Here is a 15,194-nt window from a genome sequence, read left to right as displayed (position 1 = left end):
TGTGTCAAATTTTTAAAGTCAATGTGGCCCCGGAGCCAAAAGGTTTGCCCACCCCTGCCCTATGAGGGGATGAAAAAACACTACCACCTCCACAAAATTGAAAATAGTTTGTTGATCCTTTTTTTTTTTCAGGTTGAGGTGGACAAAAGTAGGAATGAGTCTGTTGTGACTGATTGACTACGTTTACATGCAGTCAATAACAGTTTTAAAACCCGAAAATTGGCAGTATTAGGGTTTTTTAAAATTCCGAATGTATACGCCGATCGTAATACCCCGATTCCACGGGACACTCTGCACATGCTCAAATGCAAGGAATCTTGGTCTTTGTAGTACAGGGAGTACTTGTATTGCGCCACATCCTTGCCATAGCGAGCCTACCTTGAAACTTTGTATTCAAAATAATGTTTTTCACGTAATTTTTTTGTCTGACAATGACAAAGCGTGTATATAGACATGTTTATAAGTGCGTACATTTGGCGTACAACTCCACGGAAATATATGAGCAGAGGTAAACAATCCTGCCGGAGCTCGGAGACGCTGCTCATAAGCAGAAATTTGGAGCGAGAAGGAAGCATATTGCTTTATTCCTCTGGTGAGTGTAATGAATATAATGTGTTTTATTGACGGTATAAAGTAACACGTGGAAATGACGTCTATTTGCGTGATGACATCCGTGCGTATGCGTTTTAAATAGTATGATTCAAATGCGGGACTAACTCTGTCTGCTCTTTGATGTAAACGGGTTATTACGAATGTTTCAGAAACCGTAATTTTGACCTCAACCTGAATACCGACTGCATGTAAACGTAGTCACTTGTTTGGGGTCGTTGGGTCCGTGATGTTGTTAGTTTATTTAGTCGTACAAATTTGGGCACGGCTAATGTTTTTCTCTATGTAAGCTTGAGTTACTCAGTTACACATCAGAATGATTAGCCTTCTGTGGCCTGCTGTGTCCAGCCCTACTCTCTTGTTTTTCTTTTAATTTTTGGAAATAAAGACATATGTAAATAAAAATATGTTACACACCACATTCAAAGGGATAAACTGGTTTGTGTGAGATAAGGGCACTTCACAGAGAAACTGTGTAAAGAGTCCAGTGATATTAAAAAGCTGCTATCAAATTATCAAAGATGCTGCTGCTGAACGGGTACTTCAACTTTAAAACTAAATTGGGACATTTTCTTCCTAATGACTGCAATTTATTACAAAGCATTGGGAACTTTAAAATCAAAACTGAGCTTTCAAAGCTGGATCAATTCCATTTTTCAGCAATGTTCTAAGAGGTAGTGCAGAAATCCGAAAAACTTCCAACAGCATGATCTCAAATGCATTTGCAAGTGATTAAAAGTGATCATACTATGGAAAACTGAGTTTTTAATTGTTTTTATACAAATACTTGGGTCTATGGAGTGTCTGCCTACCCATCAACTATGGAATTTAACTAGCAAGTAAATCTTTTCTTAACTGCCTATTTCTGAAAATGTGTCTGAAAGCAACCTCTTTTGAATTTGGCAAATTGTTCACAAATAGGGCACCCATGTGCCTATTTCTGAAAATGTGTCTGAAAGCAACGTCTTTTGAATTTGGCAAATTGTTCACAAATAGGGCACCCATGACTCGGAAGCTAGGCTGGCCAACGATCTTCAATTGTCAAGCAGCAGCCATTCATCAATGTAGTTTGTTAAGTATTTACACTTGACTGATTTTTTTTACTTTTGGTAGAACGAGTGAAGATGTATGCGAGCCAATCTGGGACGAACCTTTTGTTTGTTCAGTTGAACAAAAAAGCAATTCATATCGATACCAAATACTTTTTTGTGTGTAGAAGCGGTGAAGAGATTGTTCAGATGTTTACAGGGTCTTGAGGAAGTTGGAGTGAGAAGCAGGATTGATCTTTTTTGAGGTATTGAATCGAGACAGCAAGGTAAAGCATTGTGCTATGATGAAGAGCCTTTCTTGCGGGAATTTCTGCCATGGCCATGTCTACCCACCTATTGTCACATTCTTCTCCATCACTTCTCTTTCAAAAAAATTAAAATGGATTTAGGAGGTTTCTAAAATATTAAATCACAATATGCTGAACTTTGTAATGGTTTTAAACATTAGGCATGTAGTTTTTGAGTATGTTTTTTTTATTAGTTTAGATGATTTGTAAATAGGAAAGTAAAAAAAATGACCTTTCCTTGTCTAACTCTGCCATCGTCCATGATTTGGTCTGATGATGAAGTCAATAACCAACACACACAACACATTAATGTAATTTCTCAACAACAACAAAAAAATTGTTCCAGAAGCTTTGGACCTAATTTGCTTTAAAGAGAAAGTCAACCCAAACATATTTTTTTCAAGAATATGTATGACCTGGTTTCTGAAGCTGAGCCGTGATTGGTTGTTACCTGAGCCCTGAGCAGTTGTGATGTATTTTCAGTCGACAGAAGTGTTAAAATGGCCGCTCCCTGAGAAGGCTAAAAAGGGGTGGATTTTGCTGCTTAACTCATATTCCACAAACGCAATTTTAATCAGAATGCAGTGTTTCAGTGGGCCTGCTGGGAACATATCCTTGAAAATGCATTTGCGTTGATTTCCGCTTTAACAAAATCATTTTTCATTTGCTTTATGAGATACATGAGTTAAATAAATTTCTGTCAAATCTAATTTTTCGGGCAAAATCAGTTGATGTCTAAAATCTCTAATAGCTTTCTTGTTTCCTGCAGTGAGGAAAGTGCCTCCTCCCGTCTCTACCTGCACTCGTCTCTAAAACATACATCACGACTGACCTCGCCACTGTCTTATAAACTTCCCCACTTTTCACCCCAGCAGAGATCACATATGAGATTACATAACACACCTGACCCTTTCCTGAAGTCTAGTACAAACAAAAACACACTTGTATAGATAGAAACCATTGTGTAAAATATGCATTACAGTACATACAGCATAATAATGTATTTTTTTTTGCATTCAGCCTACGTCAGGAAGGAGCAAATGCCCTTTATTAGTTATTAGTTTTTCTTATTGTGAGAGCTACTCAACATTACATAATGATTAACTGCCACATCTCCGCAATGAGAGATACTCAATATTACAAAATGATTAACTGCCACATCTCCTCAACTTGCAACAGCCATTGACTATGATAGTCTACTTAAGTTTCTTTTTGATGCTGAAATTGATTTATGTTCCTAATATTTGTTTATTATTTCTGAACACTACCACAGGCACCCTGACACCGCTACCTGTTCCTTGGGACCTCACCCTAGCCGCAATTCCCTCACTGTAAACATTGGGGTGTTGGTTAAAAACAAACAAACAAACAAACAAACAACTAGGTATATCTACAGACATTTTCAAGCTATTTCAATTCAACTCATGTTGAAGACATGTAACAATACATACAGTATCGAGCCAGGAGCAAACAAGAGAAAATATGGAGGGAAAATGTTCCTTCAATTTTCATGCTGAGCAAACACCTCATGTTTTACAGTGTGGGGTGTGACACTCGCACCCACCGTGTGTTATGTGTATGTGTTCATTTCCACCAAGAGTCAGAATTTAGAGCAGATCTGTATACTCCCAGTGCTTCCCAGCCTTACAAACGTAACAAAAACATGTAACTATAGTGTTTACATAAGTAGCAGATATCTGTCTTGCTGAATTGGAGGTCCTACTTCAGGAAAAGGTCATACAATTCTGACTCTGAGGGACAAATTCCGATATTTTTGTGTAACTCGAACGCATCAGAGGTTGCAGCACAACATACTGCATGCATGCCCACCCCAATGGAAACAGAACATTAGTCCTCTGTATTACGGGAGATTTTTATTACCTTATGTGACGAAAATGGTGCTGGGTGCATGGGGAGTGGTCGTAGGCATTATGAATCTGAGGGGGACGTGTCCCTCCCTCAATCCCCAGTACCATCTGCACTCATGCATATGCATGCTGTTCAGTTAGAGGAGAAAAGACAATCAAAGGAACCTGCTGTGAATGAACATGTGAGTGTGTCTATTCATTGTAACTATTGCTGCTCCAACAATGTCGACAGCATCAACCAGTACAACGGGACCACCATCAATCATCAATCACATTTTATTTATATAGCACTTTTCATACATAAAAATGCAACTCAAAGTGCTTTAAAACATTCAAAGCAAAACATAGAATTATCTTCAATCAAAAGAAAAGATAAATTATTTAAAAGTTGTTGAAAGCCAAACTAAAAAGGTGTGTCTTGAGCTTCCTCTTAAAAATATCAACAGTCTCTGCAGACCTGACATCCTCTGGCAGGCTATTCCAAAGGCGAGGACCAAAATGGCTGAATGCAGCCTCGCCATGCATTTTGGTCCTCACCCTTGGAATAAATAAAAGGCCGGCGCCAGAGGACCTCAGGATCCGCGAGGGCTGGTATGATAAAAGCAAATCAGATAAATAAGATGGCCCAAGACCATTAACACATTTATAAACTAATAAAAGTACTTTAAAATCGATCCTGAAACACACAGGGAGCCAATGCAGCAATTTCAAAACTGGCGTAATGTGCTCCCGCCCTCTGGTTCTCGTCAGCACCCGAGCGGCTGAATTCTGCAGTAGTTGCAGTGGTGAAATGCTCTTTTTCGGGAGGCCAGAGAGCAGGGCATTACAGTAATCTAAACGACAGGAAATAAAGGCATGCATCAGCACTTCCGTGTTAGCCTGAGAGAGAAACGGGCGGACTCTGGCGATATTCTTAAGGTGATAAAAACCAATCTTGGTTACATTTTTAATATGAGGAATAAAACTGAGCTCAGAGTCAAAAGTGACGCCAAGGTTCTTCACACAGTGTGAGGGATTAAAAATGTGTAGTTTTGGTAAAAGCTTCTCTCTCTGACCTTCGGGACCGATAACTAAAACCTCAGTCTTGTCCTCATTGAGCTGTAGGAAATTATCTGCCATCCATGACTTGATATCTAAAATGCAATTTAAAAGGGTATCAATGGGTCCTGTGTCATCAGGAGACACGGCAATATACAGCTGCGTGTCATCAGCATAGCTGTGAAAGCTGATGCCGTGTCCCCTGATGACATCCCCGAGGGGAAGCATATAAAGATTAAAAAGTAAGGGGCCTAAAATCGAACCTTGAGGAACCCCACATTTAATTTCATGAGTTTTAGAGGAACAAGTATCCATACTTACAAAGAAATATCGGTCTGTGAGATAGGAATAAAACCAGTCAAAAACAGTACCAGAGATGCCCACTAGATTTTTAAGTCTATTTAATAAAATTTGGTGATCTACTGTATCAAAAGCAGCGCTTAGATCCAGTAGCACCAAGACTGTGAGTTTTCTCACGTCTGCAGTGCACCTAATATCATTTAAGATCCTTAAAAGAGCAGTCTCCGTACTGTGGTTCATCCTAAAACCAGATTGATATTTCTCCAAAATATTATTTGTATTTAAAAAATGATTCAACTGGATGAAAACCAGTTTTTCTAAAATCTTACTTAAAAACGGTAAGTTGGATACGGGTCTGTAGTTATTAAAAACGCTCGGGTCAGAACCGCTCTTCTTCAGAAGGGGCTTCACCACCGCCGTTTTAAAGGCAGCGGGGAAGACGCCTGTCTGAAGAGAGCAATTGACTATATTTAAAATTTGTTCTTCAAAAAATCCATAAAATGTCTTAAAAAGAAATGTGGGAATTGGATCCAAAAGGCAGGTTGTTGGGTTTACCTGGGAGAAAACTCGAACAAGTGTCCTTGCATCAACCAGGGCAAAACTTTCCAGTGTTTCCTCATGTAAATATGATTGTCCGGGTTTATTAAAACTTGTGTTTTGACGGGCTAAAAGACTGGATCTTATGTCATCGATTTTACTTCTGAAGTGGTCTGCAAAGTCCTCACAGAGAGCATCTGTTGGTCTCTGTGGGGACTTATTAAAATCAGAACTAGTTAAAAGTTCAAAGGTGGAGAAGAGAACCCTGGGGTTGTTTTTATTGACTGTAATGAGGTTTGAGAAATAGGAAGATCTTGCCAGTTTTACTGTTTTATTGTAAGATTTCAGTTGTTCGCATAAAATTTCATAGTGTACTGTAAGTTTACTTTTTCTCCACCTCCTCTCTGCACTCCTGCATTTTCTCTTTGATATTTTGATAGCATTGTTTCTCCACGGGGGTACAGTCTTTGTTTTTGTTGTTTTAATTAAAAGTGGAGCTACTGAATCTAATGATGATTTAAGATGTAGGTTAAAATTGTCAACAATAAGATCACAGGGTGCAGGTAAAATGTCAGCAGGAGTGTTTTTTAAGATCTCGATAAAATTTGCTGCCACCTCAGAAGATAGGTAGCGTTTCTTCACTGTTCTGACCGGGACTGCTAGATGGTTAAAACTGGCGATGTTAAAATAGACACAGTAGTGGTCTGACACTGCCAAGTCAACAACAGAGGACACACCAGCAGACAAGCCATAGGTTATAACCAAATCCAGGGTGTGTCCTCTGTTGTGAGTTGGCTGCAAGACGTGCTGTTTAAAATCCAAGCAGTTTAAAAGGTTTGAAAAATCTCTGGATAGTGGGTCCGAGATGTTGTCCATGTGTATATTAAAATCGCCAGTTATTAATATCCTGTTATAACTGGAATATAAAATGGATAAGAATTCTGAAAATTCTGTAATAAAAGAAGTGGAATGATGGGGAGGTCTATAGACGGTAATGCAGAGAATAGGGGGACTGCTAAAAACAAAGGCATGGTGTTCAAACGATAAATAGCTGCTAAAAATGATCTCCTTTGATAAAAGAGTATTAATAAAAATTGATGCAGTCCCGCCTCCTCTTTTGCAATCCCTTGTAGAAAATAAAAAGTTAAAATTCGGTGGGCAAGCCTCGTTGAGAGCAACTGGAGCATCTGTACCAAGCCATGTCTCAGACAAAAGTATACCATGTAAATTATTGTCTAAAATCAGGTCGTTTATGATAAAAGTTTTATTTAAAAGGGAGCGCACGTTCAGCACGGCCAGATTAATTATTGTGCTGGACGTGCGCTCATGGTGGTACGAATGAGCAGTATTAACATATACTAGATTACCACTGTTAAAACCACGTTGTTTGTGTGTGCAAGGGAAGCGTCTGCCGGTGATGGTTTCAATGGGAAAATTGTCCGATAGTGGTAATGATAATGAGGGCCTGCAGGGGGAGCTAGTGAGGGTGGTGGTACTGTGAGCAGCTGGTATTGGCCTGTAAGTGATGGTAGTGACATTGTCATTGCAGCGTTTATGAGTAGAAGAAGAAATATGATTGGTAAACAAGAGTCAGCTGGGAGTGGAATTGGTTATCAAGACCTACAGCCCACAGTAATATGTGCCAGTTTTCGATATGACCCAGCATAACAAAAGGCAATTGGTTAGGAACAGGCTAAAATGATTATACAAGTTTTTCAACCGTTTTCAATTGTGGATGACAAAGGATTCAGAAGCTACACTTGTTCCCTCCAGGTCGCTGATGGTGTAGTGGTACACATGCCTAAGTTGTGTGCGGGCAGCCCGGTATCGCTTCCCGCTCAGTGACTGTGTCTGTGTGTTCCCTGCAACTGGGTGCCGACCAGTTCAGGGTGTAGTCCGCCTTTCCCCCATAGTCGTCTGGGATAGGCTCCAGCACCTCCCCGCGACAGCACATATGTCAAAGTCAAGGCCCGCGGGCCGGAGGTTTTCTGTGGCCCCTTATTATTAGATTCAGCCTGCAGCAAGCAGTGGGTAGCAAATGTGATCGGGTCCTTCGCGCCTGCCGATGACGTCACGCTTTAAAATAAATTGTAGCGTCTTCCAAGATCACAGGCGTGGTTTAATTATCACATTTTTATTAGTCCAACCGGCTACTGTGGGCCGCAGCCGACGCCAATACAGTACGACAACCGTTCAGTCAAAAAAGAGCAACGACTCTCCTCTTCGTCCTCCGCTACTCTAGCTCGCATGCCCTCCCATCCAGCACGATGCATTCATTAACCTCGGAAACAACACAACTTGGCAAGACACAAATTCGACCACAACACAGATAGCCCAATTCGTTCCACTATTTCTGTAATATATTTCTTTGCATCTATGTTTGCCAGCCCCTGACTGTTGTTATAACGAACATTACCGCTACTTTGTGAGGATTGTCCTTCGGTCATCTAAGTGCCGACTGAAGACTTCAAGTCACTTTACGTGGCTTTCAGAATCGGATTGTGGTGAAAAGTTATTCGGAGTAAAACACGCTTTATTAGGAAATACTTCATGTTAGAAATCTCACATTATTTTATTTTTAGTAATTGTTGGCATTTGATAAATTCATTGCATTTCGATGTAGTACTGAGATGTCCCACACTGTGAGCAGGCATTGAACGCTCCTCGAGCGCTAAGTGTTGGTTTATTTTCTTTTTCCTCCTTCGACACAGCTAGCTAGTAGTTTGTTCGTGCCAGCAAACTCAGTAGTTGCAGTTTCCAGTGTTTCACCACGTTTGTTGTTGCGTGAAAATGTTAAAAGGTGAGTTTAATAATTTAGGTTCGTGTCAGGTAACTGCTGTACATAATAGCTTAGATATGTTCTCGTGAGTGATGTCACGTTGATGAACTAGTAACTAGTTAATTATTTCGGCTAGTATGCTAACTATTCTAGTGATGAAACGTGTGAATGTGTATTGTATATATTGTTTGGCTGTTTAATTGCTTAATACAGTGAATTGTAATGTTTAGGCATATTGTTAACTAATGGATATGCATTGGATGATGTTGCTAGGTTATTTGTCTGTGTTGTTGCAGACCACAATAAATAGACGTGTCAAGTGGAATACGGGCCTGTGTTGTCTGACAGGATCCCCCACATCCATACCTTGCCACTCTAAAATAGGGTCAGCTGGAGACATCATACCAATCATATGATCCTCTCCGTTTTACTTCACATTATGTACAGTTCACACAATCTTGCAGCCCGAGTCAACCAGAAAATTGTTTCCAGTTTGGCAGGAGAAACCCAAACGTTCCACTGATCTTGTTTCACAAGACGGGCAGCAGCTTCTTCTCGGGTCATAAGTGGAAGTGACGTACGAGCTGCCTCGCAAAAGTAGCAGTAATGTACTTCATTTTATTTTTTATTTATTAACTCCGAACACACAACAGCCAGGGGAGTGACAAACATAGAGGCAAAGAAATATATTACAGAAATATAAAGTGTGAAATCATCAGCAGGCGCGAAGGACCCGATGCAATCTGGACATTTTTTTAAAAATCAATGAACATACTATCAGTCCGGCCCTCGGCTTGTCGCAATTTTTTTTTATTTGGCCCTCCGTCCATTTGACTTTGACACTCCTGCTGTACAGGATAAGCGGTGTGGAAGATGACACACGTGTGCCCTCACTCTAATCCTTGCAGAGTAAAAACACGTGTTTTGGAATTTTGTTTACTTATGGTAGCACACTATGTGAATTAATAAAGCAAGACAAATAATAATTATTAGAAATAAAGTAGATTTGTTTTATTAGTTTTTTATGTTTTACACATAACTTGGTAATAAATCAATTAAAGAAACACCAATTTGACGAACAACTAGGGGCTGAAAGGAGCTCTTCATATGCCAAAAAAACCGTCTCTCTAAAAAAAGCTGAAATTCCCATCACTGATGGCATTTAATTAACAACAGCTATCGGCACAAAGTGTCTCACACTTGATTTAGAAAAAAATAACTGTTGATTTCGTTTTTTTAATGATTCCCTCTCTCCGTTTTCCATGATTCATAGCGTGGCAACAAAATGAAGGGTAAACATCCACAGGGGATAATTGGTCATTGATTTGGAGTCACAGTTAAGGTATCTTTTGGAATAACGTTTTGGACTGCAGGAAATGTGGTCTGCATGCCTGCCTCACAGTCTAAACTTCTGGAATTAGATCTTGATTTGGGCCTTTCTGTGTGTAGTTTGGATGTTAGCTCAGCAACCCCAATAATAAACAAATTGTCACATTGATTCAATGATAGATGAGAGGGGTGTCATATAAAATCTCGCCTAGGGCCAGCCGTAATGCAGATGGACATTAGCAATGTTTTCATTGCATTTAACAGAGGCATGTGTTCCTTCTATTGTGGAATTAGGTCACGCTTATTTTATAATCTAGCCTTTTTTCTGTTAGCCCTTTTTCCCCTGTCCTATATTGTACATTGTGCAGCCCACTAGTTAGCGCGTCCTCCCACATTTCAAAAACATGCAAGTTTTAATTGAAGACTTGCGAATGGTTGGAGACTAGTCCAGGGTGTGCCCCGCCCTTTGTTGGGATAGGCTGCAACCTAACTGTGACCCTCATGAGGCTAAGCAGTATAGATCATGGATGGACGGATAGTGGTTTCCTGTTATACATATGGTAGCTACAGTATTGTTAAAATAAATCAATACAGGCCTAGGTTTTTAGAGTTCTGTTGAACTAAACACCTTAAAGAAGCATTGACAAGCTTAGAAAGTGTTTCATTTTCTTAAACTAATCAACTCAAAGTACATTGGCAACGCAAACAAGACTGACATGAATATGGAAATGGTGATGCCAATCCACTGAGACTAATAAAGGCTGATGAGACAACTGAATATTTTACAGAGGCATGTTGGAATCTGATTGGCTACTGCATAAAGTGGGTGAAGAAAAATGGACAGGAAATTGACACCCCAGTTAGTTTAAAGTGGAAGTCAACCCAGACATTTTTTTTCCCAAGAGTATATTTCTGTGCAGGCCCACTAGTTCAAACAAGGCATTTGATTAAAATTACCTTGATGGAATATGAGTTAAGCAGCAAAAACTTGTTTTTAGCCATCTCAGGGGTGGTCATTTTGACACTTCTGTCGACTGAAGATGACATCACAGTTGCTCAGGACTCAGGTATTGACCAATCACTGCTCACCTGTTTTCTGAAGCTGAGCCATGATTGGAGGTGGACAAAACCATGTGGATTTTACTGTGTAACTCATGTTTCGACTTGTGAGCCTGCATAGAACATATGCATAGAACATATTCTTGTAAAGAACATTTTTGGGTTGACGTCCCTTGACAACAGCTGTCGTGCTTCCGTGTTTTGCTCTGTACACTGTCATTCTCTTTTCTTACAAGAGTAAAGCGACAAAAATAATATCATGTTACAGAATACTGCCACAACAAATTCCCCAAATAAAAAAGTCAGGTTTTCTCCATTTTAATGTAACTAACATGACTGGAGACATGTATTGCAGTAAATTGAATAATAAAACACAACCAACCCAAGCAGACAGCCATATACTATAGGAGCTACAGTATGTAATGTAGCAAAAATCAATGTACAATCTTATTAAGGCCCACTTCTTGTAGTTTTGTGTTTTTCCTATTCGCGATTAATTAGGAGGAAATTAGGACTGCACATTTAACCCACTTGCATCAGTGAACACAAAAACACACAACAGCAATTCAGAAAGGCTCACTTCATTTTTTGCTGGTGAGAAGGTGTGAAACAAAAATGCTTTCGCTCCAGAGATCGAAAATGAAGAGCTCGTCATGCCGCTGTGGAGTGATAAGATTCAGGCTCTGCTGGGGATGTCACGGCTGTGAAGAAGCTGTAATTTATAGAGGATTTGAAAAGCTTATCTTCTCGGGCCCCTGGGCAAAATGAAGAAATATTGGGCAAAAACAGACGAATGCAATATATTATTGTTTTGGTGAAGAGCAGTGTAAACATCGTATGGATGAAGCATCTGTGATGACACAATGCTGCCTATTATTTTATGTTTCACAGGGTGAGTGATTTTGTTCAAGTAGCACTACACTGGCAGAATTAATTGGAATGTGAGTGGAAAGGCATATTGTTTAGCTAAAGATTAGAATGGCGAGTTACTTGATAAGTGCGTCTGTGTCTTGTTCGTAAATGAGCTCACACAGCAGCACACAGTGTTTTTTTTGCATGCAAAAAACTGTCACAAATGAGGCTACACAACCATGTAGCTGTGAGGAAAATTAGACCGCTTCAGGTTTTATAATATTCCAATTATTTCTTTGTTTTATTACTGCAACGTGACTTCAGCAGGTGTATATAGTGTATTCTGTATATATGAGTGGAGTATATACTATATGTAAACGTGTATGTAAATATACTGTGAATATGCAACAGGAGCCAAAAAATATCTGGGGGCTTTATAATTTCTTTAGTTTCTGCATAAAAAAAGTCATAGCCTGATCTTCATCTAAATCACAAGAACAAACAGCTTCAATAAACTGAACGTAAGTGAACCCTTGGATTTAATAACTGGTCTCGACTCCTTTGGCAGCAATAACCTCAAACAAGTGTTGCCTTTAGTTACAGATCAGACATGCGAAACGATCAGGATACATTCTGGACCATCCCTCTTTCCAAAACTGTTTTAGGTCAGCATATCTGTGATATCCGGTGTCACTAGCCTCTTGAGGTCATCTCACAGCATCTCAATCAGATTTAGATCAGGACTTTGATTGGGCCACCCCAGAACATATAATTTCTCCCTCTGAAGCCATTCAGTTTTAATTTTCTTCTGGGTTTTGAATCCTTGTCCAATTGCAACTCCTATCCTCTTTTGAGCTTCAGCTGTTGGACAGATGGCCTCAAGTTCTTTGACAAAATATCTTGATGAACTTTTGAAGTTATTTCTTCATTGATAATAGCAAGCTCTCCAGTCTCCGAGGTTGTAAATCATCACCGTCACCTGTACTGAAGCTCCCTCCACCATGCTTCACAGTTGGGTAAGATTTTGATGTTGATGTGCTGTGCCATTTTTTCCACACGTGGCGTTGTGTGTTCCTCCAAGACAATTCAACAATTCAGTGGTGGATTTGTCAACATAGATGTTGGCACGTGCCAGTGGTTTCTTCATCTGACACTAGTGTTCTTTTTGCCTCACTTTCCTCACTCAATGGAAGACAAGCAACAGTGCTGAACCTTACTCATTTAAAGACAATTTGTGGACTAATGGACATAAAAACTTTTAATGATACCTTTATAACCTTTTCCAGCTTTATATGAGTCAACAATTCTTAATCTGAGGCCTTTTGATTGAGGTATGGTACACATCAGGCAATGTTTCTTGACAAGGGACAATTCTAAACTGATGTAGAGCCACACCTCTAATCTTGTTTCATTGATTGGACTAAAGTTGGCTCACACTTGACTCTGATTAGCTATTGGAGAATCAATAGCCTAGAGGTTCATATAAATTTTCCTCTCTTTACATTGCATGTTTTATATGCTGTTTTCACAAAAAAAATGAAAACATATAATTTTATAGTTGTTTAATTTTAGCAGACGAATTATTGTTGTGACTTAGAGCAGCGTCATACCACATTTTTTGACCAATTTTTACAGAAACATAAGAAATTCCAATTTCCTCCGACTGTATACACACACACACTGTTATTATGTTATGTTATGATGAACATGACTGTGTGGGTGTGCATGTGTGTGTATGTATATATGTATATATATATATATATATATATATATATATATATATATATATATATATATATATATATATATATATATATATATATATATATATATATCCATCCATCCATCCATCCATTATTTATACCGCTTGTGCTCAAAAGGGTCGCAGGGCGTGCCGGAGCCTATCCCAGCTGTCTTTGGGCAGTAGGCGGGGGACACCCTGAATTGGTTGGCAGCCAATCGCAGGGCACACAGAGACAAACATCCGCACTCACAATCACACCTAGGGGCAATTTAGAGAGTCCAATCAACTTACCATGCATGTTTTTGGAATGTGGGAGGAAACTGGAGTACCCGGAGAAAACGCACGCAGGCACGGGGAGAATATGCAAACTCCACACAGGGAGGCCGGGGCCGAACCCACGACTTCTGAACTACTTAGAGGAGAGTCACTGTCGCAAAGACGGACTTTTACGTAGTTTTACTTTAAAAAGTTGCTTGACAGCTCATTGGAGAAATACGAAATAATTTGCACTTTGCACAGCCAAATTCAAATACCATATTAGTTGTATGTCTTTGGTGTATCGTTCAACTGTTTTACTGGAAAATAATCGTATTGAAGGATCAAAGACAGCTATTAAAACAGTCTTTGAATCGAAATATACTTTTATTTTTTTCCACATTAATTCCAAGATTTTACTCAAGTAAATAACAGTTCCAAGCTTTGTAAAAAATTGTAGTTGAAAAATACGATTAATCGCGATTAATTATGGAAAATTCTGCGATTGATTAGTTAAACATGTTTAATCGTTTGACAGCACTAATATATATATATAACTAATATCTAACTGAGTTTCATGGAAGTGCTGGGTCTCACCACAGTTGCTACAGGTACATTTAACTGCGGTGTCTAGGATCAGCAACATTCAACGAGCTGCCAAAATTACAAAGCAATGCAACCACTGTTATCCAGACATTTTACATACAGAACCTTTCTGGGCCTGTCAGATAAATATTGTATGTGATGACCAAGACACACTGCCCAATGTCCCCAATAAATCTTCACTATACACATGGGTCTGCTTGCCAAAACCAAAGAGTTTTAGTCCATAGTTTATGCTCTAAATTGAGATAAGGTCGTCATGTCTGGGATCGTATTTACTTAATCCAGAAGATTGAGCTCCTTCCTCCCCGGTCCAAATAACCATACAGTCATCTCCCATGACAATGAACCTAGGTGAAAATAAGATACTAATGTATAATAACAATTTGTTTTCTGGTGTGAATGTGCCAACTAATGCCCCCACCTCATTTTATTGTATTAGCATGACCTTTAGCATACCTCAAGGTGACTATGTAAACAATGTGGCTGCTGGGCAAGAACACACTGCAGCAAATTGTAACTACCAAAGTCAGTAGCTTGTTCACACTGGGTCTATGGTAGGAATACTGTGCTGGAAATGCTGACTGTGATGAATGAGCCCCCAATTTAACGGAGGGGGTCAACAGTAACAGGAACAACAGAATTCATGTGGGAGAGGCAGATAGGTCGAAGATAAAGCTAAACAACTCCTCATACTTCTCTGAAACCTAGTGAATCTTAGGGAAAAAAAGAAGCTCAGAAAGAAAACAATTAAGTCTCTTGTGTTTTTGATTTTCGTTCTCAGGTTCCACATCCTGGCTGAGGCAGCATATTTGTGCCCCTTTGGTCATACTGGTCAATGTGAATGTGAATGCAGTGTTTCAAAAAGAAGGGAGATGTTGCCTA

General features: G+C 39.4%; 1 protein-coding gene across 2 annotated transcripts in view; it reads right to left on the bottom strand.

Moving 5' to 3' along the window:
* The window catches only part of LOC147137802 (leucine-rich repeat and fibronectin type-III domain-containing protein 2), a 162,202-nt gene that overhangs the window by 139,633 nt on the left and 7,375 nt on the right, over positions 1–15,194 (bottom strand). The window lies entirely within an intron of this gene.

This window comes from Filicampus tigris, chromosome 13, assembly GCF_054856515.1.
Source record: "Filicampus tigris isolate MCC_2025a chromosome 13, RoL_Ftig_1.0, whole genome shotgun sequence".
NCBI lineage: Eukaryota > Metazoa > Chordata > Actinopteri > Syngnathiformes > Syngnathidae > Filicampus > Filicampus tigris.
Note: the sequence above shows the minus strand (reverse complement) of the source record. Positions and strands in the feature narration are given on the sequence as shown.